This window comes from Bombus vosnesenskii, unplaced genomic scaffold (genome assembly GCF_011952255.1).
Source record: "Bombus vosnesenskii isolate JDL3184/JDL3185 unplaced genomic scaffold, Bvos_JDL3184-5_v1.1 scf7180000013316, whole genome shotgun sequence".
NCBI lineage: Eukaryota > Metazoa > Arthropoda > Insecta > Hymenoptera > Apidae > Bombus > Bombus vosnesenskii.
The window spans coordinates 1,813,173-1,838,424 of record NW_022882962.1 but is presented as its reverse complement, the minus strand read 5'-3'; the positions used below and the strand labels follow the sequence as shown (position 1 = coordinate 1,838,424).

Below are 25,252 nucleotides of genomic sequence, written 5' to 3'. Positions count from 1 at the left end.
AAAAAAAGTAAATTTCATCGTTTGATATCGATATTTGTTCTACTAAAAGATATTCGAGCATCGCTTTTGAAATTTGAATAAACACCCCCTGTTGAAATTTCACGTCTACCCACTTAAAACGCGTAAATATGTTAATCAATTTTCATTGCGCGATATTAACTGTACTTTATCACGGCAGATATTGCTCGAGTAAGATAAACGAAATTCTACAGGAATGTAATAAATTTCGATAAAGCAAATAAACGTAGCTCCGGGCAGTGCGTTGAACAACAACGGTGTATAGGTAGCTGAAAGTTCATTTCCGAGGATGTAGGTAATTGAAATTCCGTTTCCCGTATGGTTCCAATTCGTCGAACAAAATAATTCGACGCGATGGAAATGTGTGTCACGGAAAGTACGCAGGCCGCGATAATTAACGAGAATGGCGAAAGTCCGCGCGAAAGATCGTAATCATAAAACGAGGATTTGCCGGGTGACAAGCGGGACGAAGAGCAAGGTTTAGGGGAAAGGGAGTATAGGGGACGAGGTGAAGGGTTGGGGGCGTCGTGGAGCGGGCAGCCAAGGTAAATTCAAAGAGTCAGCTGTATTCCAGGGCGCGGAGGTTACATCGATAATACGGCGAAACGAAATTGCACGGCCAACGAATTGTCGGCGACAAATTCGGTAGGAGTAATTCAGAAGTGGCCGCCAGCAACCGGGCATCAGACAGAAATTGCGCGAACGCCGTCGTTATCGTGGAAAATTAAATGTCAAATTAATGGAACGATAAATTCGCGTTCCGAATGGACGCGGTAACGGGGCGAAGCCAGCCAATTTACGACGTATGATGTGAAATTTAATTCGACGACACTCGAAGCGCGCGAAAAATACCGTTGATAAGACGAAACGACGCGGACTCGTAGCTGAGTCACCGGCAGATCGACTAGATTGTGAAATTGACTGCGTTTGCTTTACCTGAAACGGGTATCTCTCGTCGCCGAATAACACCGCGTTCTCGCCGCGATAATTTACTGCCTCTCTACCCAACACGACGTATTTCAGAACGCTTAGAATGTTATTTTCGGAACATCGTCCGCGTCTGCGAAACATACCAGCAGTTCTTTAATCAACGCTACACCGTGCTTCATCAGCACGTGTATTCGACCGCGTCCCTGTCTCGTTCCAAATGTTGTTCCTTGCGTTCGTGCGCAAACGAACGAAGATTATACGCCGCGGGTGTACCAGGACTGCGGTCTACCGTTACGAAAGGTTATGAGAAATTAACTGCTGTTCGCTGATCGTTCAAAAATCATCATTTTCGTAATTTTATTCCACGTGAGAATACACCAAGACTGGCCTTTGGTGAGTTGCGACAGGGCCTTTCTATGGTGTCGATGAGTAGCGTCGTGTAGCAAAAGAAAGGTTCGAGAGGTACGAGTATACCATAAGTGTACCGAAATTTTTGGGTTATCGTTGTTTGATAAAAATGTGCTGTGAGAATTGCGGCAAGTAGCGATGGTATGAGGCAATGGTAGAGTAATGAACAAGAAGCGATAGGTTTAACCTAACGGTGGTAAGAGAATAAAAGAGAAAACGAGGGGCGGAATGGAAAGGAACGGGTACGTACGCGATAGATAAAACGGAGACAGATGAAAAGTTCAAAGAAGAAGAAGAGACATGTAGAATAGAATGGAACGAAAACAAAAAAGGACGAAAGGGAATAACAGTTCCCGGAACAATGAAAGGGAAAATGGGAATGGAGAAGTGGGAAAGGATAATTTAGAGGATGAAGATGTTAAGCGCTTGACACACTGATGTATTATCACGAAATCCTCGGCATTCTCCTCTTCTATGTTCCAAAAATGTTTAATGCAGGTGTGAAACTATATCGTCGATCTTCTTGCCTTATTGAACAGCTGTAACCGTTTTCCAGACTCGTTAAACTAAATTGCTAATTGAAAATTAAGTACAAAGAGCGTGTGTGAGTGTGTGTCAGATACTACAATACTACAATACTACTACTACTACTTACTACTATACTACAATAGAATACACATCGAAGATTCTTCGTTACGCCGAATGTTTTTTTTCTACAATGGCATTTAGTATCGAGAGAGAACATTTGGGAAAACTGAGAGTTGAGAAAATATTTTACAAACTTTATATAGTAAACTTATATTAACTAAAAATAGTATAAAAGTAAAATCACGTTAACGATATAGTTAAATATGCGGTATAGTATCAAGCATAACCGAGTACAATGAAACGTCCATTATCTTGACAAAATGAATGACAACTCCGTTCGATAAATTAGCGATAATACGACGACTATCGATCATCACGATAAACGTTTTACACCAAGGGAAACGAGTATTGCGTATCGAGAAGAATTGTTATTCTCGTTTTTATTATGAATCGATTGAAATGCTAACCGATGATGCGAACGATCGTAGAAACCCTTTAATCGAACGTAGAGAAGACATAGTTTTCAATATTAAGACAATCCACTATTTCTCTCCGTGATATAAAATCATTTGGTAGAATACAAAATTTGTCTATCGAGCCTAACAAGTTGATAGATTCGACGTCAAGTGTCAACCATCGTTCACAAAATGATTGATTCACAGAAAAGTAACTGTCATCGCTAATGAATGTTAAAGCACGACGACCGACTAACAACCTGGTAGCAATTTTCATCGAAATATCATCTATTAAATTTAGATCACATCTTTTCAATTTTAATTGCGGGTAGTCCGTGCATCTACATGGGTAATAAGCAACGCCATCGATCAGAAAACTTCCCGCGGACACGATGAATGGCTTTAAAGTGGAACTTCCGATTTCCAGCGACCCAGGATGAAATCAATTCTTCAACAAGCGGGGGAAGTTCGTTGCCGATGAAGAAAAGATTGAAATTAGGTGGAGGCGCGCTTGAAATTATTGAAAAATAGGAATGCGAGTAGCCTTAGGGAGTGAAAACGAGGGACAAGAAAGAAATAGAAGGAGAGAAAGAGAGAGGAAGAGAGAATGGAAAGTCGTTTGGAAAATCGAGACCGAAACGAGGCAACTTCTGCCTAGGCTACGACGATTGAGGCGAGTGCAGCCAGTTGAGTGTGGCCATTGTTGTCGAATGTGGGTCAGCCTCGGCGTACTTCCGGTGGAGTCAAGCCGATGGAAAAGGCGGTCGAAGCTGCACGAAGAAAGAGTAACGGAGTAAAATAGAGGATACGGAGAAATGGGAAAGAAAGGAACAAGCGAGAAAGGAACAGGTAGACGTCGATGTCGCATGCTGAATGGAAGAAGACCGACTTCGGTACGTAACGTTGAATCAACATCCGAACGGTCGAAACTAATTGTTCGTCACCTTTAAGAGGTTGCTGCTATACGACTGACTGCAAGAACACAGTTACAGGAAACGTCTTAACCCTTGTAATTGCACGACCGCGTGTAATTTCAACTGCTATTTGCGAAACCGGTGTTCGTGGCCACATCGTGTCTTCTAGTAAACGAGCTACCATTATAAAGTATGAATCCAATTAAATTAGGGACGTGCAACGGAAGGTGACGAAGACGATTAGATTGTAGATTAATCGAAAAATTTGGTTCTTTGGACATTTATACGGTTTCATGCTTCACGTTTTTCAATTTTTTAATCGCTTGATGGGTAGTAGCGAGTGTGCCACTGGTTAAATTGCGTATTCAAAGAAAATGAAAATAACAGCAGGAACACATTGGCAAGGTGCTACTGTCGCATTCATTGGCCTCATTATTGTTCGCTAAGGGGAGCACTTCTATGCGCCCGTGGGAGAAGTTTACGTCACTAATGCGTAGCAATTGGTAATTTACTGGTGCCCAACGTTTGGGAATACCAAGTTACGACATAGTTAACGACAATTGTTGATAAGCATCGACTCGCAACGGTAAGCTGCGCGCATCTCTAGAGTTGTATTTTACGGATACACGTGGCGCAAATTATTTCCTGCTGTCTGTCTAAGCGTCATCACCGCCCGAAGCATTTTAGAATACCGTGCTGATAGGTATAAAGCGCCACAGAGAAAATTATAAATAAATAAATAAATATCTCACGAATGAAATACATTGTATCGCTTTTTTAATAACTATAAATTAAAACCATGGCCATAGGAATAAGAAGAATGAGACAGGTTACGTATTATTAATTACAAGCCATAATATATCAGATTAAATAGCAAAGTACTAATAGCACTGCATCATTTTCCAAATCTGTACCTCTTTATTGACAACCAGGCGAAATTATTATTTTCATAAATCGTTATTTTTATTGCGTTCTAACATCATGGATAAAATAACGTCATTTACCTCTGTTTTACACACCTTGTATCTACATAATCGCGTTATATGTTATTACCAAGCCAATTATTCCTACCTCTGAAAATGGTTTTCACTGGAAAACGAATAAAGCGCAAAGTACAGAGCTTATCGAAGGAGAAGGACGAATATTTCATCACCGTAATTCTATCTAATGTAATTTTCTTAATAACGTTGAAACTTTCCATTTCCGGCGCGACGCTCTCTTTTAGCGGTCGTTATGTTGTATACAGTGTATACTCGTTCGTTAATCAATGTACCGAAGCATTAATGGAGAAGTTTATATTCGATAGGAACGGTGTCACTTTGAGAAAGCAAGAATTACGATCTATCGTTAGTAGTTTTAAGTAGGTTAATTTCTAGATGGTTTCATCTCTAGGCAGCCTCTCTCTAACTTGCGCCGAGTTACGGGCTGCTTTCATCAAACTTCTTGTCACGAGTTCGTAATCATTTCGCGAATATAATGAAATAAAAACTCGAGATAAAAATTTTGTTTCTCCAATGAACTTGTTTCTCGACCGGCGTACCGCAGAAAAGGTATAACGTACTAGGAGAAAAAGTTACGAGCTTCGATATAGCCCGCGTAACTTTTGCTAACTTTAAAGACGATATAAAATTGATAGGATCGATAAACCTTGAAATATCGAGCGTGTAAATACGTGAATTTTTAAATAGGGTGGGTAATTCGAGAAAGCGAACATTTTTATAATAACATCGGGGACAATTTTTTTCGCCAACTAGAATTTCGTGAAAATAAAGCGGAACGGCGAGCTAGATGAAATTCAAAAGCGGCAGAAACTGCTAACAATTCGCGAGATAACGCGGAAGCAGTTTTAATTTGGAGTAACAGTTCACGCATTTCATTACATGAAATTAAAGGAGTTCGTTCGTCATGTTAAAAAATTCTTCCGTGCAATGTTTAACAGCTGGCAGCCTCCCTGAAGGACGGAATGCGTACCAGTTCCGGCATGACTCGAAACCACTTTAATGTCCTCGTTAAAGTCCCAGCCAGTTGGAGGCAACCCTTTATGAATTAAAGCCTCGTTACTTCGCGAAATTAAAAGCCGTGGGAACTTACCATTCCGTGAGTCTATTAATACGGATCCTTTTCCAAGCAGACACGTAATCAATTCCCTGAAAAATATGGGGGAAAAAAACTGATTAATTAGAGAAAATTAGTAACCATAATTATGAATTTTACGGAATTGATTTTAATAAAAAGAAGCGTTAATACGTATAGAGATAAATATTTATTTATCCTTCGACCTAATATCTCCAATGACTTGTAACGTCACTACTACACTTGCAACTTCCAACTATCAAAGTAAACAGGATGTTCACAGGCTTGGAAGGATTATCCAAGTATAGAGAGTCCACTTGGCCAACTAGTTTGCAACATTCGTCTCAAACAAGTACTTATGTAGCTTTACATTATGAACTAGGTACATTCGAAGCTCGTGCAACATAATTCAATAAACGAGTTGACACAACGGGCAACGAAGCATATGTAGATAGAGTGGTTGGCCAAAGTATTCTAACACTCTTAGAAACCTTTCGTTTATTGTACAGGATATCTTAAAATTTATTAGCTCTGTAACGAAATCTCCGAACGTTCCGTATAATGTACATATTCATCAAAAAATTCTCTCCTAACCGTTCGTATACTTTCATGAGAAACTGTTAGGTCGTCCGAAAAGTTTCTTTCGTTTTATAAGGAAGGATCCATTTTGTTCTATCAAAATAAAAATCACGACGTTCGACAGATTAGGTTTCATGTTTGTATAAAGATGCGTCGTTGTAAAAGACGTGTCTGTAAAAGAAAGACACTTTTCGGACAACCTAATAGTTGAATCTTTAGTGGAATCCCTGACAATCAAATATCAGATTTATCATCTGAAATTCAATATTTACCGTGCTTACTTGCTGCTCAGATTTAAAGTGTGATATTTATTGGTACGTTTAAGCTTAGGAATCTGAAATTCAGGGAAACCGACATTTCACGTGCAACCATGGAAAATGAACGAAAAAGAATGTGGAATTAAGATCGAAGGGGAAAATTTACAAGGGTCGAACGAATCGCGTAGGATTCAAGGCGGGATGATCCGATTACAAGCGGCGAATAGTGGCACGAAATGTGGATTTGCTTCGCGTTTGCATACTTAATGCTTATCGGATACGACTTAATTACATGGAGAGCCATAAAGCTGCGCTGATTCATTGTCACAATCTTCTCGATTTACGTCGCCCTACATAACGGCCCGATGAATTACCGGCCATTTCTGTTGCATGATTCACGCGCCAATGTACTTTGCATTGCAGCAGCGAACATCGCGAAAAGGGCGAAATTCTACTTATACCGACGTTTGTGAGTTACTGGATACATATTACACTTACGCTAGGTATACATGGCTGTTAAAATTGTAAAATCAAACTGATAAATTCCGAAGAAAATAATCTACAAGATCGTAACTTACAAGTAGACCGAGGATTTGTATGCGTTCATGGCAAGTTGGAAGGTTTCAAAAGCGCAAAAAATGCACATACGTAATATGCAAAAAATATATAAAATAATCAAAGTAGAGTAATCGTTATCAAGGAGCATGTAAGAGTATAACAGCAATTATTGCACTTTATCTATCAATGTCGAAATACCGCTTGACCTAAAATAGAGTTTCATCGAGAACGGCAGGTTAATATTCGTCAGCTACGTAGAAAAATACACAGTAGACCTGAATTATAGTGTACGTCAATTATTGAGAAGCGAGATTGAAATGCTATAAATAAGATGACGGTGCAGGATAGGCAAAGTGTGGTTCGAGGGAAAAAACCAATACACGTTGTGCAGCAAGCTCTGCTGCTGACATGATTGATTGACTGATGCGAGTGTGTATAGGAATATAACGTACACGTGTGTGGCGTGTAAGTTTCTCGTTGTAGCATTGCTCAGCTTCTTTCGATAATTCGTCAATTTTAATTAACACGTATCTTATCCAGTATCACTAATAACAAGTTGATAAATTCCTCTTCGACGTAATAGTTTTCAATATCGTCGATTGTAACTTGATCTGATTTGTTGCAACTATATTCAGCGAAACGATAGGTCCGTGATTGTAACGCAACAATAAAAATTGTACAACGATGTTCATTCTGCAAAGGGTTTTGCCCAGCTATTTTTTAATAAAAGCATATCAAGTTTGTATTTTTGAAAGAGCAATTAAAAATTTTACGATTATCTGTGGTTTCGTCGTGTATTTTAGTCGGATTTTAAAAACGAATTTCAAATTCAGTACCTTTGTTACATTTTTTTGTTACTTTGTACGATAGTGATTGCGGAATAAAATATTTAGACAGTACTAAAAACAAAAAAAAAAAAAAAAAGAAAGACGAAGTAATTTCCAAGAGATACGAGTATAATAAACGCTTAATCGCGGAAACGTGGTAAATAGTAAATAGAATAGAACAAAAGTCTGGATAGATAATGAATTCCATTAGCGATTAAGTGTAATTTCATCTAACGGATTCGGATATCAAAATACGAGAGTAGGATATATAATCGCGCAGCAATGGTAGTTGAATTACTATCGTTTCTTCCTAATCACTGACTACATCAACAACTATGTCGTCAATTATCGTAATTATCACTAATAGTTGTTAATTCGATCGTAACACGAGCTCTGTGTTCCACTATATTATTCTGACGAACGGTTCTGCATGGTCAATGATATTAATAGTGATCACGCACGCCGTAATACCGACTATGTAATCAAACATTCTAGGTAAAGTACACTTAATAATAATTAGTTGTATCGTATTAACCAAGAAGCTTATCGTGCATCCAATTATTCCAGTTAGCTGCGCTGTTACAATACTTTAAAACAGTTTTCAATCTTCTTTAATCGACATTTTTTAAATATTTTGTCGAGCGTTTCATTTCACGCGTTTCAACCGAGGATAATGGAAAGACGAAAGGAACAATGGACAGTGCTTTAGAAGAAACGTTATTATTTGATGTAAAGACATTTCTGATAAAAGGGAATATACGTAATCTGTAAGGCGAATCAACGTACTTCAAGACAGCTGTATGCGTTGGTGGCGGCAAATGTGTTAATGACTAATTCAAACGGGAATACTGGAAAGGCGATAAAATTGAAATCTGCCTACGTGACCCCGTAAGATCGATCCAATTACCTGCAAATACATGGTGCTAAACGGCATGACGCGCTCGTAGGATTAAGGTGCGCTACCACGTTCAAACCGTGCGTACAGTACGCACGTCGTAATCGGATTTCAGAAATTATTTCAATGCGTAGTACGTGATCCAAGAATCTCAGGCAGCGTTGAATTTTCGGGCAGGAGAACGTAACGAAGGAGAAATACACGCGTGTCTATTTCGAAATTGAATTCTTCCCCCTCGAATGAAATTGACCGAATTTTGTATAAAACGTCATATGATATAATAGAATAGTACAAGATGATTAATAATTAATCATTAAGTAATTAATACCAATAATCTCCTATTTGTATAATACAAAATTTATGAAATATCGCGACCATAAAGGGAGAAGGAATAATTTATTACAGGATAATGCGACATTCACTTCCACTTCCGATTTGGAAACGAAAATATCTCTGTGGCAAACAAAGACTCGAATGGTGGAAATATCACGAGGTTTTCTAGGAGACCGAAGCCAGGAAGCCGAGGTCCTGAAATAACACGAACACGATTGCTTTGGACGGTCTTGAAATAACAATCGTAAGGACACACTCGACAAGCCGGGGCTGTCTTAAATCCTAAAGACCTGGAAATATCTGAAAGGCAGCCCGTTGAAAGAGCATAGAGAATGACAACGCGGAGAAATAGTTCAATTTTCTCCAGGAATTCTCGGAAAGTCCAGCAAGTTAGCGAATCTTAAGCGGATCCACGGACTTAAAACAATATCGTATCGAAGAAAGATTTGCATATTTTTGAGAAAAACGAGAGACCGTTTACATTTCTTTTTCCTTTTGCCGTAATTTCACAGATTTCCAAGTTTGAAACCCTCCGGTTCGAATTGGAGCTAACTTCAACCTACACAAAAATAACTTTATTCGGTACTCTACGACATACGACACGTGCGACGCGTATGAAATAACAAATTTAGAATAAAATAAATAGGAAATGGAAACCGTGAGAAGCATTCGATTTGTACGAAGTATCGATAGCTCTTCTAATACGTACAGTTGACAGCGTATTTCTCTACGTTATTTCTTACGTGAATTCCAGTTACACGAACTGCTCGTCCAAATACAGTTCTGTCTGTTGAATTGCTATAATAATCCCTTGGAAGATATTGAAAACTAATCATACCGTCCCGTCGATAACTTTTCAAAATTATTATAAACGCGTAACGACCATAAAAATAAACGACTAAAGCCTTTCTGTTTACTCATTCTCATTTTACCTTCGCTCGGCTGCTCGAAGCTTCCTTTTGTTTCATGCGCAACTTAATCTAGCGTCGAGTGACGTTTAAAGCACTTAAGAAGGGCAAATTTATCGCGCGCAGTTTTCTCAACAGGACGACCTAGACATAAATTCGAGTTCCCTCCGGTGCAAACTGCGTGGATGAATTACAGGTGAGAAGAGAGAGAGAGAGAGAGGGGGAGAGGGAGAAAGAGAAGAAAGAGGGACGCTCGATAGAGTCCTTTAGAGGCTCGAGTGGCGGAGACAGCTGCAAGTGGCTTGTGATATTCCTGCGCCTCGGTATTTTGTTTTGAAGCGGTCGTTATCAACGGAAGCGTGTTTCGTTTCATCGCTCACTTTAGGCGAAACTGTTTTCGAGGCATTGGTTTTGTTGCGGTCTGACACCAAGCGCGGACACCGGCGGCCATAGTGCTCGTTTTTGTTGCGAACTCACTGACCCACCATACCAGAGTGCCTAGCAAAAACTGTGTCAACTGTTACCATGCATTTTACCGTGTTCTGCCGTACGCGCGCCACTGTTCCAAAGTTTTACGATATCGCGTGTAATCGACCGCGATGTAAGTTGCATTCGCGTTGTTGCGTGATTGCGCGATTCGGAGCTTTCAAGGATTTCGTAGCATCGATGTGACCTGCGTGCTATCGATTTTCACCTTTTTCGTTCGGTGCAAAACTCTCGTGGCTCTTCGTTCTCGGTGATATAAACTCGGTATCATAAGAAAATTGTTAAATTTTATCGAGCATCCCTTTTTAAACCACCCTTTTCTAGAGCTTTGCGCGCGTCCAAGAGAACGGTACAGTTTGTTGCACGTACCATTATAGTTGAACTACATACTTGCCATTCAGCGAGACTCGAGTTTCACTGAAAACGCAGCCGACATTGCTCGTGGATTTGTAACGGGACTTTAAAGACAGAATAGTCACACAACGCGAACTGCAGAAAAGTTTAATTTACTTCGCTACGTATACACGCTTTAAACAGTAGAAGTTCAGCTACATCATTTAAATCCTTGTAATTATTGCGGACTACCGTACTATTCATTTTCTCGTAGAATTGAAAAGGCAGGATAACCGTACGATAGCTGTATAATACTTGAACTACAAAAAGCTGTTTTAATAAGATTCACCGAATGAGAAATCATAAATGCCTCGTTACATTGAAATTTAACCACTTGAAATTTTTCGGCGTTAATGAGCGAGCCGAGGAGGAATCTGGGGCAAAGATCCATCTACGTGGCTGACGCGATATACATCATAGTTGTAGCATCCGATAAACTTTCACGATGATATCCGGCGTTATTATTAGCTTCTTTGGACGTGCATCGCTTTAGACGTTCATCGTGTATTGGCCGTATTGGCTTCTCAATTTTACGAAAATAGCGCATTTTCTTTGAGATAAAAGGCTATTTGCGTAGGGTGCGTTAAATTAGACCGACAAACACCTTGATGACGTTTGACGTTACTTCGTTTCACCGGTACGCGACCTTAGTCAAAGGCTTTAGAATTTCAACGAGCAGTCACGCTGTACGACTTGCTAAATTTTCAATTGGTTCCTTTATATAATTCATTCCTTGTGTTATTGCCGCGTCTCATTAATTATACCGGCGTTTTGCGAGCCAAGCGAAAATAGTTCAAGGATTTGACGATTAGGTTAAATGTAATGAGTACGTTTTAAGTTCGAATGCATTGAACGAAATTGATAGCGAGCAAAAGGAAAGCGAATTGAATTAGACGCGAATTACGACCTTTGATATTAAATGTTCAATTAATCAAGAACGTTGAAGGTTGAGAAAATTGAAATCCAAACAGGAGATGATGTACGCGTACTCGGAGCTACGTTTTCCTTTTCTTTCCTTTCTTTTTTTTTTTTTTTTTTTTTTAATCGGATGTTTCATCTTAGGCGCAACGGTACGTCAGACGGCTACGGCAAAACGCACGTTTCACCGAAAATTATATCACGCAAACACGACCGCGATTCAAACGTCAGATTTCTTTTCAGAAAGCGATTTAATTTCCGATATATCCGGGATAATATAAACGACTAATGCGGCGAACGCGATCAATCAGTGTAATAAAAGGATACAAATCAAGCCTGTTATCGGAGAAATACACTCTGTTGGTGTTTATCAAAATTAACCATGATTCACTAGGCAAATCGCTCGCAGAGGCATAAACAAGAGTTTTAGAGTTATTATCTCCTCTGGTAGGTCGTAACTATGAGTTATGAGAGAACGTCGGTATCGGTGTGTACACAGATCGTCGTACAGGAAACACTGTCCAATAGAAGGACTAGAAAACCGCTTCAACGAGCACCAGGAAAATCGAATTACGTCGCGTTTCATTCGATTCGGTTATCACCTACGAATGCAGCTTCTAACTGCATGATCGAACGTGAATAGCACCGTCGAGCAACGCGTGTCTCTTGTCCGTCCTCGTGTGCTTCGCATGCCACATAAACCTCGTGGAAAGAACGATTGATCGGACAGGAAATAACGAGATGACAAATTTTTACTAGAAAAACTCGAGACTGTTCTCTTTCTCTCCTCGTCTACATTTAGCTTACACAGACTCGTTCTCATATTAACTATGTTACGTTCTTTTGCTCATTTTTTACTCAACTATAGGTTTCTTACGTTAAACAGCACCTTGGCAGTTTGAACAAAATATGAAAAATAATCTTATTGATTATCGCATGATTCCTCGTTTTAATTTTCACATTTATTAAACATCTTCTTGAAACGTTAAAAACTCTTTCTATCTGCTAGAACCGGAGTAAGATAGAACTATAGAAATTCATAGATGGTAACAGAATTAATAAAATGTTCTCGATAATTTTCAGATCTAGAAACATTCCGTTAATCTTCCTCGTCTATTTCTTCATCGACCGAAAACTACACGTATATTTCGTATAAATGATGATCGCGAGTTTACGCAGTTGGACGAGCAGGGACGTTGAGATATCAGTACAGGCTTGAACACGGATATTGGACAACCGTATGCGCGGATTGTCCGCAGACAACGTTCGTGGATGTACGAAGCTTAAGAATGTAGTAAAACTTGCCCTGAAAGCTATATTTATCATTGTCAGCGTAACGTGTTACAATTTTAAGGTTCTAGTAAATTTGTTTACCGAATGTAGTTTGCAGACATCGGAGATCTGCATTGCGTTACAGTAGTATATTTAACCAGGTTGAAACCCACAATGAAAAATGTTTGAAAATTCGTGTTAACCATATCAGGAATTCAAGTACATTGGTTGTACGTATTTGACGAGTTTGCAAGAATATCGAATAATCTGTCATCTGTTATGACAGATCAATCAAACTGCAAATCAAACTGCAAAATACGATATAATCGTTGAGTATCGTGAACTATTTCTCGATCGGTGTTGGACTCACGGTTGTGTCAACACGATGATTTTATGTGTAAAAAATTGGAGTTTTAGTACGTTTAGTTGCGCCAAGAGATTTTGAGGCTGAAGATTCAAGGATTCCTTTTCGTTGATTATAGCGTTTAAATAAATTAAGTGATTAACTTATTTAATCGTTCAACTTAGATTATTTGTGCTTTAGAGTACAACCAGTAACCGTTATCGATTATTCGTTCCACCATATTTGTATCACTGCTTCCTGACAATGAAACAATAAACGATCTTCAGCGCGCTCTTTTTCAACGTATCGATACTCGAAGACTAAAAGGAGCTCAGTGCCTTTTATTGCGATGAACGGCAGAGGAGAATTCGAAGCCAAGGGTTCTGACATGAACGGTGATACGTTCATAATGCAGCTACGATACGAAAGAGCGGTATCGATGAAGCTTTCCAACTGTTCCTTTGATATCTTTCTGATCTACGTAACGATGCACACGCACTTTGCCCTATTTACGTAACCCGTTCCATTTCTTTGCCTGGTAACAAACGCGCGGAAGAAATATTTGTAAAAGTGCGTTGCGCAATTTCTCTGCGTTATTTGCAGTATTAAAACTGAAATTTCTACGCATGAAATATTTCGTACGTTAAAGGGAGCGGTAAAATTCAGAGGTGAAATATTATGCACGAAAATTCTAGAGAATTATTCGACGCAACGCGAATTATCGTCAATATTTATATTAAAAAGAATCATCTCCGCCTGTGATTATTATTATGATCGTTGATTATGCGATAACAATGATTATTATTTTATTCGTATTCAAAGTACAAAAATATTCAATTATTTCTGGAATAAATTAATACGTAATTTGTTCTTCCAATATAATCATCTCGCGAATAACTTCTTCATTTTTTATTTAATATGCGCCATAACGGTTTTAATAATTTAATCATACTCTGTTCGTACAAACTGTCTGTTTTATCAAATATTTCGTATATTTCCAAATTCACGTCTGTGCCTGTGTTTTCATTATTTATTGAAATATGGGTTTTCCCTCCTTATTTGCTCATTTCAACCGAATAATTTCGTCGTATAAAAATGCATAGGAGATGGATACGAGATATTTATTAATTAAGAACATCGTAATGATTCCTCTCGAAAGAACGAATAAACGTTCACTTTAGCTTCTCTCCTATCTCCACCTGGCTAATAAGCGGCGATAGGAAAACAATGATAAACGACATAGCACGATGCGGACAACGGAACACGAACAACGGAACACGAACAATAAAACGCGGATAGAGAAAATGAGTTTTCGTTCGATTAAATAAAGCGTTCTCCGGTCGGGGAACCGACGGAAAAACATAAATTTCCCGGCAATTTATACAAATTACGGAGAACCATTAACAACATAGAGAACAGCGTTCCGTTCTACCGCGGCGTTTTATAAATCAGCGTATTCCTGAGCTTTCAATCTTGGTTGTATGCACATGCACCATTCTGAGCGGTGCGCATTTCCGCGTTTAATTCACTTGTTTTGCTTTCCCGTCCACGATCCCCAAGTTTCGCCGTTCTCGCGAAATTTTAACGCCAACATTTCGTATCCTATTTATAACAGTGATTACAGGAAAAATGCAGATTGCATGGAATAGTTTGGTTTTTATCAGCCGTCGAATGGCGACAGGAAAGCATTCACAGAGCAAGATCGACGTTGAAACGTGAAATTTGTGCGCTTGGAATGGAGAGACCGTAGCTGGAAACTTGAAATTCCAATCGGAGTAAGCAGTGGCGAATGCAAAAAGCGCAAAAATCCTTGGTATTTTATATAGTGTCGGCTGCGAAAATTCGGCAACAATATTTTAATTCACGGCCCGATCGTCAGTGTGCTCCAAGTCAGCCAACGTTCAACCACGGCAACACATCGTGTTAGGGTGAAAAAAATGAAGGATGCACTGGTGATACAGCCTGTAGTTTTTCAACGCGCCTTCGTATGACAGCCGACGCGGCAGCGCGTCGGAATTTATGTGCAGAACACGAGTTCGCCTGAATTCATCGCACAGGCAACTTACTCTCGCACGCTGGGTTATGCGGACGCGCGCGCGGACGCACGCACACAAAACAACCACTCAACCGTGTACGTATATAAGCTTGCAGTCATGGCGGGTGTGGGAGTATCGGTTTTGCATTTTTCAAGCCGATAATTTATCAATCTCATCCCCCTCCACGTCGGTCCACGTCCCTCGATCTCTCGGCGTCGACGAGAACTGGCGAAGGGAGAGAGAAAGAGAGATGAGGGTGGTCGAATTCGACTAGGTACGATCGTTCCTGGCAGGAAAATAATGAGACTCTTTAAAGGCCGGAAGTTTTCATTCGTGGTAGGGTGCGGAAAATCGATTTTCGCACTTTGTCGACCACACTGTCGACCCTCGTGTTAGTTGCAGACGAATTTATTCCCATGCTAAGGGAGAGCTGAGTGGAAGGCTACAGTGGAATAAATATTGCGAGGATATAGAGGATGGATAATGCGTTTGAGAACGATATGTAGCGCAACTATCGCTTCCTTCGTGAACATTTGTTGTAATGAAATTTTGTGTGGGCTGAACGTGACTGGAAACATCAAAGATCGTTAAAAGAAAATTCTATCAAGAAGAAATTGCGTGTTATCTATGACACGTGGATTGGATAAAGTAAAAGAATAGGAATACGAAGGACTCAAAGTTACTCTTAATTTACTTGCGTTACTAAAATCCACGTTACGTACTAAAATTGTATTGCAAAACTTCATATATATACATATATATGTATAATTTTTTTTCTTTTTTCTGTTTCAGTGCACAATTATTACGGTAAATTTAAAAGATTGGGCCACATCTGGTAGGGATTCCATTTTCCGGAATTATTCAGGATGTTACCCAGATTATGTCCGAATGATTGATAGCGGCGTTGTTATGGTAACGCACCCCATAAGCAAAATTTAAGGAACGCTTCTTCCTGATTCTCTGCATTATATAACGTGCGTGGAAGGATTATTAAAACGATGCGCGCTGTCACATTGATTTACAGTTGCTAATATAGCATTGGCAATAAATTACAACTTAGAGTATACATCTTTTACAACAGTTTCGATTATTAGCATACCTTAGCTATATCAAGACTTCATATTTCACATTTATATTACGGCTTTTCTTTCGGTGTTGTTGCCAATAAAGTTCCGTGCTCTATCATTTAACGACACGGTCGTTCGATTCGTTTCAATCCTCTCGCAGCCATGTTCCTAGTACGACGCCTGATTTAAAAAACGAAGACCATCTGTTTTCGTTTACAATTGTAAAGAATGTTACGGCATTAGACACCCGGGAACGGAGCTTAACCCGCGATTTATTATGCACGGATATGAAAGTAATCAATTTCTTGGCTCGACGAAGAAAAATGACAACATTGTCCTTGGCGAAAGTCGTTCTTCACCTCGATCAGCTTTACCCTCGGTATGTCGTGTAACGAGGGTGGACGAATCCTATTGACTGGAAATAGGCGAACGGGTACGAAGGATAGGCGAAAACTCGTATCGGTGGAAAAGGCCGTACTCGGTATTTGCCGAGACAGGGTTTTAAAGGAAAAGACCGTCACGGTACGAGCGGAGAATCCTTGCAAGGAAGAGACGACACTCCACACTCGCACACGGTACAGCAATCCGAAATTATTGGTTCATCGTTCAGCGACAGACCCGTTATATTATTCGAAGATGTGGCTGAGCGAGCGTGTCCTGTTCCCGGAATCATTATTTAACTTCAGCTTATTCAGCAGCTAGAAGAACGAAGAGGGCGGAATGCCTGGTCGAGTGGAAAAAAGTTGAAGAGACCGTTTTATTATCGAGGACGTCATGTTGCAACGAGAAAATCGATGCCTGACATGAAAAGATCGTGTCGCAGCCAGAGAGACGAATTTTTACCGAGTTTAACGAATCGATTAAAGCAGCCTTAGGAAACAAGACCGCGATTCGCGTGTTTTTGACAACGGAAAGATGCTCGAAACGTAGCCACGTTCTATACAATTAATATCCGGCTCTCACACGGAATCGAATAATTGTTACGATTTGAAAGAATATAAACGCAATTGGACGATGAAATACAACGTGCTAACGAGTAACCGATATCGAAGGAAGAAAAAAAATCTCTTCCGCAGTTGATACAAAAAATTATCCGCGCTTCTCCGTCTCTGTTACACGTCTCGTGAGTTTTGTCGAGAATTCTCAATTGCCTTTGCAAAACTTTCAACATGGTGTGCGAGTTTGTACCGTTTTTCGTAGTTAAGGAGTCATGGACTGTGTTGCTCGTACTTTAAAGTACTAGAGAAGTGTATAGTGCGAGCCGCATACGAAACTCTTGCAGTTTGGCTGCATACCAACCATCTTCGCGTCTCAAAGTATTTTTCCGGACCACTGGCCCTTACTGACCACTCGGTAAAATGTGATCCAAAGGCGTTTCGCTGAAAGGATGCTTTTCCGATCAACTGCTGCATAAACTATTCCAAGAAGCCGATACCTTCGATAAAAGAATATTCGATAAACTTTTATCGACAGGTGTTATACTTGTCCACTTACTGCATAATATTACGGGAATGTCTTCTCAATATCTTCACTTTTCTAAATGACGATAAAACAAATCTTTCGTAAACAGCTTCATCATCGACAAATATTTTCTTTTTTTTTTTTTTATTCATCTCCCATAGCTTTTTTGTTTACGTCCCAAAAGTAAGTCGCTGCAAGATTTGGAACAACTATAACGCGATAAAACTGTAACACGTTAGACGTCGGAGGCACAGAGACGCAAGAAAGGCCGTGAAAAAAGTGTGTTAGGATCAAAATTGAAACTTTCCAGGCGCGTGACTCGAGTATGTATATCGGTCACGAACCTCCGCTGAAATGTATCGCGCGATAAAAAGGTATCATCGAAAAATTCGGTGGATGGTCCTAAAGTATGCAGCAGTCGCTAAACCTGACCAGACACGATAAGATCGCTTATATGGGAATACACCATAATCGTGGAAGAAATTTTATTTTCCCTACTTTCTGCCTCTTACTTTTTCCACGAACTTGTTCCTAGCCTGGCTAATGACGGCCCTTATCTTCATCCTATTTGCACCTTCCATCAAGCCGGTCTTTTATGCGATGCAAATAGCTTTTTTGTTCAGTTAAGACGAAAGACCAAGAGGAAATGGCTCATGGCCTCTTGAAAGGACGTTTGCGCGACTTAGGAGGACAAAAGTGCACTGCGAGATTTAACTCTTTGTCGTGGCCTGATAATAATTGTTTCCTCGTAATTCATGGAACGCATTCAGGAGTGTGTTAAGATGTATCGCGGCGCTTCAATGTTTTACGTCAGGGTGTAACGTCGAGATACCAACCGAGAGCAATTTATTGTGCTCACTTTTCCTTCTAATGGAAATTAAGAGGTCGATGTGACACGCTAAGGCGGCTCTGAGACTCGTTTCATGGAACGTGATAATGACGAATCTAATTTTACTTTGTTATCAAGGGTAGTTATAGAAATAGACGAAAAAGTAACGACGATATAGTCGTGTTTGTTAGGCGAATTTAGTAAACGGGCGTGAAATTTTATTTTTTGTAGATTAACTATGTAACAATGGCGAATCTAACTTAACTCGATAATTGGTAATTATCCTTCCGTCTGCAACTTTGGTTTTACTGGCGTTGTACGCATACTGAGGCGTTTAAAACTTTGCGGCTTTTTAGATTTTTGCGTTTTAAAAAAGTTTCCAGAAATTCTTGAACAACCTTCCGAGTTTCTAGAATATCATCCAATAGCTTTTATCGCTGTGCGTTACTTTAATTCTTTGAAGCAAAGCAAAATTTCAACAAAAACGTGGAAAGAATGAAAAATTGCTTCGGTACGCGGAAATAGACGAAAAAGTCAGCATTGTTAGAAGAATTTAGTAAAAGGATCTAAGATGTGATTTTATAGGATATAACGATGGAAAATCTAACTTTATTTTATAATAGATAATTATAGAAATGGATGAGGAGGCAACAATGATATACATAATTGCAATTTCTAGAAGAATTTAATCCTACTATGTTCTCGATACGTTTTCGATCCAATTATATTCTTCGATGCACGTACACTCGATTCTCTTTTACGATTTGTACATGCAGCTATTTGTAGAAAACGTTGCTTTGTTGCAGACTGAAACGAGATAAAATGTTTTCCTAGAACTATGCTTTAATGCGGTTAATTCGGAAAATCGATATCTTTGTTACACGAAAATACCTCGAGGAAATTCAACGTTGGTTAGACAGTCATGATAAATAAAATAATATTTTCAAAATGGCGTGCCACGCGATGCTACTAAAAAGGTTCGGAAACAACATGATAGTTAGGCAGACAAAAACCAATTTTAATCAGAGAAGCTAAAAATGAAGCTTATAAATCAGGCAGTGTGATTTATGCTGTTTCGAGTTAACGATGAAAACAACTGTAAATACGACGGGAAATATTCGTCCTAACTATAAATAATAAAACGAATAATTATAAAAGCGTAAATAACCCGCGAAGCAACGTTTGAATCGTTTTGAAATTAATTCATTTTCGTACTGTACAAGTGCGATTATCAAATCGACGATTAAATTCCGTAAGAACGGTTTTAAGAACTAAACTAAAAAATCGCAGCAAGAAGAATATTAACCGTTACAGATTCGCCTGCCTAAATTATTCATGAATTCGTGGGTATTCTAAAAAAAAATTCTTCGTCAAGTTAGGGAAAAGAAACGCCAGAAGAATGGGAAATAAAAATAACAAGGCCCAGAGAGGGAAATGTAGTTGTTCGTCAGGAAGAAAATTGAATTCCCCGTCGAAGCGCAGCACAGAGAAAATTTATAGCGCTGTTCCGCAGAGGACAGCCAGACACCAACGCGCGTCCGTGTTAATCGATCGCCGTGATTGCACAGATGAAAAAAGGGCCGTGCCACGGCCATTATTCGGCTTCTCCTCATTGTCGAAACGAGCCGCGTCTAGTTTCCAGCCGGTCGAAAACGTCTCTGTCGCGAAATCGCTGGAGAAAAGCTTTCCTTTGAGCGCGTCTCCTTTCGAACGAATACAGGGGCTGCGTAACGTGCGGTTGAATCACCGGTAATTAGTACCGGTGAATGGGAACTATGAAAACGGAGATAGTGGATTTTCAGTATAATGATAATTAGATCGTTTTGCACGTTTCACGCGGTACACTTGTTCCATTGATCGTAGAAGTTAATTGCTGAACGCTGGAGGGAAAAAATTCGCCTCGAGCGTCATACGGTACGGTTCGAGACTAATAACGCTGCAATTATGGCTTAACACGATCCTGCGACTCGAAAAAATTGAGCCGCACAACCAGGGCAATGAATCTGTGGAAAAATATTTCGAATTCCGATGGGAGACGATGTACATGATTTTCGTATCATCGTTGGTTACCGTTTCTACGATAAACGATAAGTATGGGAAAGGAACGAAAGAGGAAAGAGCTTTACGATATTTTCCGAACGACGTGACACAATGCGCGTCAATCTTTCACGTTTCCGATGTTTTTCGGAAACGCGAATAGAACGAATGCAACTTTTTGAATGGAACGTCATATATATTTTTCTATGTCGAAAGTGACTGTCGAGTAGAATTCAACCACTCGTAACACGATGTCTTTTAAAGCAGCGTGAACTTGCAAAGCAAAGAAATTCATAAATACAAAATTCATAAATAATACGAACATCTGCTGATTTTAATGGATTTCTCGGAGACGGCAATAAAGTATAGGCAGAAAATATTATAGTTAAAGCAAGGTTCGGTGTAAACCTAAAATAATCTTCGAATTGCCAGTTGTCCGAAACTAATGACAACAATCTAATCGGATTCGACGTTGGCGCTACGTTGACAGAAATTAGGGGTGGAATCGGTACAAGGGAAGGTAGCATCTGGGGCTGACGTCTCGTCAATGCAGGCTTGGAATCTGCGGTTCCTCGGTTTCTCCGTTGTACAGGCGAAAGTGAGAAGGAGCCAGATACTAAAGTAAGGGGAGGCGGATAACGGAACGGAGATCCGTAAATCGGATAGAGGGGCGGGTACATACATGCAAGACAGCATGGCCAGCGATTTCATAGCTTCCCATTTCGGCTGAGGCTGTCGCGTGATTTATATGAGAACGATCTCGCGTCTGGTGGTGCAAGTAATCGCGCGATGATTGCCGTTTGTAATTGATTGCCAATCGCCCCCGTCGCTTAATCCCTGCTGCTTTTCAGAAAATTCACACGATTAGATTAAACGGTGAATAATATCAAACGTAACAGGACGAGCTCTTTGATCGGCGAATAATTAGGATAAAATGTTTAAATCTCGCGCGAACGAACAGAAAACAAATGGTGCTACAAACGCGATTAATATCTGAGAAATAATTAATCGTTCTTCAGTTTATACGGGAATAAAAGTTTCCTTATACGAGTATAACGATCAAATTGAATTTGCATGTATGATAAATCGATGATCGATCGTAAATAGCTTCAGGTGCTCCTTTTTAATGTCGTAGATACGTATTTCCATAAGACTAAATTCTAATCATAATGATCTTTTATTTTACGCGGCTTTCAATTAATATCCTCTATATACTTAGCGATATATATAATTACGATAATATACGTTCTGAACTGAAATTCACGAGGACGATTATCGTCCGAAGATTATTCTAGTCAGTTTCATTTGCATGAATAGACAATTTCATCGAGGAAACTCGACACAATAACCATAACAATTGCCTACTAACGCCATAGGATCCCTCTTATTGACACGATTAGCCACAGGACTGTTTCATTAAGCGAGGCTAGTTAAAGTCAATCTGCATGCTAGCCGCTGTATTTGTAACGTAGAAATCTTCCGTAATAGAATTTTCCACCGGCTTCGACATCTTGAATTCGTAGATAAACGTTGAACGCGATCGTAGCAACGCGTTATCGCGATACGATGAACGCGATTTACGCTGCTATCGTCGCAAGATGCTGCGGCCTTTCCAGTACAGGGCTATAGATACGACGAATGAAAAAATATACGAGCCGTTTCGGAATTCCGCTGGCGCGGTACTAACTCCGACAATATAAACCGTACCCGACCATCGATCGTTCCACGATCGTTTTGAGAAGGTTCAAATCCAACAGCGATATTCGCGAATGTTGATTATTAATTTTAGTATGGAAAGAAAAGATTTTCGTTACTTTTTTACTACTTCAGTCGTACAGTTCGTTACTGTCCATTATTGAAATATATTTCATGATCAACTTCTGCAAGGAATTTTTCCCTGAACCTTATCCTTCGTCGCTTGACGCGTTGACTACCACGGCGGTCGTCGATGACCCTCGTGTTGCCGAATGTTTTAGAGCGATTAAAATAAGACAAAATGGACCAAAAATTTTCTATAGCTATAATTTTAGCTGAAAGAGGCCGTTTGAACGTCTCCTTGGTCTTCATCGTCATGGAAAATGTCTGTAGCAAGATTTAAAGGATTTCCGGAGAGGAACACCATGGAAGAAAAACTCTTTCTTTTTTTAGATTTTCGAGATCGTTGTCATTCTTTCTACAGGCAACGTGTATTTTTTTCTATTGCATCTCGTAGCAAATTGCAGACGAGAAAATAGATCCGAATATGCTCGGATGATTTTGAATACTAAAACGATGATACTGTAGGGCAATGTTTGGATGGTACGTGGGCTTACGATTTAGGTTATTAAATGTTCGAAATGATGTTCGTTGGTAAAGAGAGTGGAGAACAATGAATTATTGAATGCATTAATTTACGTTTATCAACAGATATAAACAAGGGCCATTCTCTAGCTAGCTGATTACATAGCGATCGTTACTGTATCGGTAAACGTTCCGCGATAGATAATTATTCGAAACAAGAGAGATTTGATCTGATTTACATCTATGTCGAGGCAAACCGGTGCACAAAAGAAGCTACATGGCTGTAGAAAGAACGATTTGTCAATCGCAAATCGCGTTCATCGTACATGAAAACAATTGAAAAGCTAAAGACAAATCGGTAAGATTAAAAACGAAAAATCATCGCTTTGAACGTTTAATAATATAAACCGCGACTTCACATACCTACAATCCAACAACACTGTCTTACAATATCATCGTTCTTTTGATGTTCATGATCACCTCAAAGTATTCGAATGTATTTTCTCGTCTGCTGCAAGATGCAATAAAAAGAATACACGTTTCCTATGACAAACATCATATCGAAAGCAAAGAAGACGTTCAGATTGCATTTTGTAGGCAAGACACCCTATGTAACAGTTTGCAAAAATTGAATGTTACATCGAATATACGAAAGGAAATATCGAAATCATAAAAATAATCGTGTAATGGTATCGTCACGATATCATCGTACAATAAAGATGTCTGTTACATGAACCCTATCGTACTTCACGCGATAGTGATTTTGTTGAAATACGTCGGATATCTGGCTTTCTATTATTCACGTTTATCGTTCTCGTAGATAGTGGCAGTATCAAGGAATACGATAAAATTGGAACCGGTTAGCTGGAAAAGGTGAAGCCTGGTTTCCGTAATTCAGATGCGCCAGCGAGAAAAGAGTCGGTAAAATAATGTTAGAAAATAAATTCAAGCTCCGGTTATTGTCCAAAGTGGTAAAAGTATGTGGCACGTGCCACATTCCAGTCGCGACTATCTCTCCAGAAGAGATCTCGGGGCATTATCCCTCTCATAATTTCGCAGGCAGCTTACACCAGCTTAACTCCCCGTCGGTGGGGCGCGTCTACGCGTTTTTCCCTCGACCTCGCGCACCTATTTCCAGTGCTTGCAGCCTGCCCTCTCATAAACTTAACATAAGGGTTAAGTCTTAGCGCAGCCTCCCCTCTATTTAGCCTTTTTATTCCTTTTGTGGCCTGGCTACCTCTTGTCTCGTACGCTATTCCGCTCACATCAAAGGCTATACTTTCCGCTCGTTACACGAAATTATGCGGCAACTCGTGTGTAATTTCTCTTTCGGCGAACGTTTCGGAAATACGAGCAACATTGTCGAATTCGTTGGCGTTTAACTGTACACTTTCCTATGTATCGATATTTATCGTTTTTTAAATAGAAAGCGTGTTCAAAATCGAATTAAAAATTCGCTATCAATTCTTTTTTATTTCGTCCCACTGTTTCTCTTCCTACCGCGCGAGATAATTATTTTTCATCCGGTTCTACGAATGTATAAATTTCCACGATAGAGGTTTCCATTTAAATGGAACAGCGACCAACTGATATCTGCTGGTATACTTAAAAACGGTGTTGTAATTCGATGTTTCACGTACAATTTGTGAAGAATAATTGCTGATTTCTTTGCGATAATATTTATCGGTTAATATTCGAGATGAAACGAGGCGCGAGCATGTTTAAACGTACATTTTTCATCGGGACGGACTATAATTTTTTATTGTTGCAACCTTTACAAGTTTCATTTTTGTACCTTTGTTTTGATATATTAATGAAAATTTACACTATCGTCGTCTCGACGTACGTCGGCGGAACAAAATGGTGTCAGAAAATTATTAAAGCGCAGTCACGACCTCTGCTCGGCGAGAGGAATTATGTGCATTTGATTATCATTAATATCGACTTCATCCATAAATTTGTTCTAAACAAGAGGGCAATGGAAGTACTATGGAAAATTGTGTGTCCGTGACAAGCTTCTACACCGGAAGATGACACATTCCAGCCACTCGATAAAATTGCGAGGTCCTTGAAACGTAAAAATGTCAGGGAAGGATAACATATCATGTTTTGTGAAAGTTGATGAATGAGTACAGACTGTCTGAAGGATGAAATAAGTGGCCGGGTGTAACGTGTTATTCGTCAAAAGATAAACGACGAAACGGATCTCGATTTTTGACGTGGCGCGAGCCCGGTGAACCGTTCCAACTTTCACAGCGCATAAAATACTTTGTGAAATTGTTTTAACAGAATAGCCTCTTGCGTAAAAGCGCTTGGAAAAATAAATCTACGCTAAATTCTACCGAACATAGGTACACGTTCTATTAAAAACTGAACTCTATCGGATT

At 39.5% G+C, this 25,252-nt stretch overlaps 1 protein-coding gene across 8 annotated transcripts in view; it reads right to left on the bottom strand.

The window, feature by feature from the left end:
* LOC117235442 (TWiK family of potassium channels protein 7-like) overlaps nucleotides 1-25,252 on the bottom strand; it is a 290,562-nt gene that overhangs the window by 161,908 nt on the left and 103,402 nt on the right. For all 8 annotated transcript variants that reach the window (XM_033497463.1, XM_033497461.1, XM_033497467.1 and 5 more), the window contains exon 3: nucleotides 5,405-5,460. The gene's annotated coding sequence lies outside the window, so the exon portion shown is untranslated. The remainder of the gene's footprint in view (nucleotides 1-5,404; nucleotides 5,461-25,252) is intronic.